The 2065-nt window shown below is 36.0% G+C and overlaps 1 non-coding gene across 1 annotated transcript; it reads left to right on the forward strand.

The window, feature by feature from the left end:
• Positions 1 to 127, forward strand: LOC116156134 (small nucleolar RNA SNORA18). The gene has a single exon (XR_004139992.1). It is a non-coding gene; the product is annotated as a small nucleolar RNA SNORA18 (small nucleolar RNA).
• The last annotated feature ends 1938 nt before the right edge of the window (positions 128 to 2065 follow it).

Consider the following 2065-nt stretch of genomic DNA (forward strand, 5'->3'; position numbering starts at 1 on the left):
GTTGAGGTCTGTCTAGATGGGGCTTTTTCCGTAGACCTACATAGTTGGAAATGTCTCAGTAACTGTGTGCTTTCCTTTACTCACAGAACTACATGTTAGATCTGTGCGAAAGAACTACAAGACAGAGCTGCTAAATAAACTATGAAAAACTTAACAGTCAAACTCTTTATCTTAGATATTGGCATATCCCAACGATCGGTTCTGTTTTAGGGTGTGATAAGCTTAGGAGTAAATATGATTTGAACTTAATGCATGTTTAGAGGGTGTTTAAATTCAGAACCAGGCAGATCCATCTTCCCTGACCCCAAATACGTAATAATCCTAAAGTAAATTGCTTGATGAAATTGGATCCCAAAGATTACAGGTGAGGAGTTTTTAAGTGTGTCCATGTTCCACTGGAAATAAAGAAACTCAAAGAACTATGGACTGACTGACATGACAACTGTTGATTGAGCAAAAATTCTTGTTGAAAGGGCTATCTTGAAGATTATGACTCAAACATTAAGGAACTAAGGTGATGGGCAGTGGAAAGAATCAGAACACGTGGAAATTTTTTTTAAATTTTAATTTATTTTTTTTGGTGGGAGGAGGTAATCAGTTGATTGATTGATTTTTAATGGTGGTACTGGGGATTGAACCCTGGACCTCATGCATGTTAGGCACACACTCTACCACTGAGCTATACCCTGCCCCCAGAACATGTGAAATTCTTAAACAATTTATTGACTTAAATAATTTTGCCTCTGTTACACAATTAAAAAAAAAAAAACCCTTTACACTTTTTGTAGGAAAAAAAAGAATTTCCTCCCTTCTTAAGATTGAATATTCCATTGTATGTATGGTCCACGTTTTGTTTATCCACTGATGGATACGTGGGTTGCTTCCACCTTTCGGCTATTGTAAATAATGCCACTATAAACAGTAGTGGGCAAATTGAGTCCCTGCTTTCAGTTCTTTTGAGTATATATCCAGAAGTGGATTGCAGGATCGTATGGTAATTCTACTTTTAATTTTCTGAGGAACCACTGTACTGTTTTCCACATTGGCTGCACTATATTACATTCCCACCATCGACACACAAGGGTTCTTATTCTCCATATCCTCACCAACACTTACTTTCTATTTTTTTGATGATAACCATCCTAATGGGTGTGAATTAGTGCCTCATTGTGGTTTTGATTGGCTTTTCTCCAATGATTAATGATTAAATTATTTTAAATTTACAGGAAAGTTGAAAAGATAGTGTGGGTTTAAGTATATTCTTCCAGCCTCCCCTAATGTCAACAGCTTACAGAGCCACAGAAACCAGGAAATTAACATTGATATGATACATTAAACAGCTAACTTTATTCACATCCCACCAGTTCCCCTAATTTCTTTTTTCCTATTTGGATTCAGTTCAGGATCCCACATTGTATTTGGTTGTGTCACGTCCCAGTCTGTGACACTTCTCCAGTCTTGTTTTTCATGACCTTAACATTTTGATAAGTACTGGTCAGTTATATTTAAGAATGTTTCTCACTGAATTTGTCTAATATTTTTATAATTCGATTAGAATTATGCATTTTTTGCCAGGAATACCATGGAAGTAACGTTTCTTTCTCAGTGCATCTTTGATGTCTCTGTCTTTTACTGGTGGTATTAATTTTGGTCACTTGGTTAACATGGTTTCTTTTGGGTTTCTCCACCATAAGTTTACTGTTTTCCCCTTGTAAGTGATACTTTTCTTGTTCGGAAATACTTTGAGATTATGTATATAGTGTCTACGTTTGCCCACTGATTTTACTTAGTATCCATCGGTGGATCTGTCTATAACAATTATTTCCATGGTGTTTGACCAGTGGTGATTTTGTATTCCACTCATTCTTTCTACAATTATTAATTGGAATTATTTCGTAAGAAAGAATTATCCCTTCTCTTATATTTATTCTTAGATATGTTCTTGCTCCCTTCACTGAATGATGAGTAAGGGGTATTATTCAAGTGTGATAGTCAGTTACGACCTTGATCTACATGGGACTGTCCAGAACCTAGAGATCTGGAGAGTTTCACAAGGGTGGATGAT

Source organism: Camelus dromedarius, chromosome 8 (assembly GCF_036321535.1).
Source record: "Camelus dromedarius isolate mCamDro1 chromosome 8, mCamDro1.pat, whole genome shotgun sequence".
Taxonomy (NCBI): Eukaryota; Metazoa; Chordata; class Mammalia; order Artiodactyla; family Camelidae; genus Camelus; species Camelus dromedarius.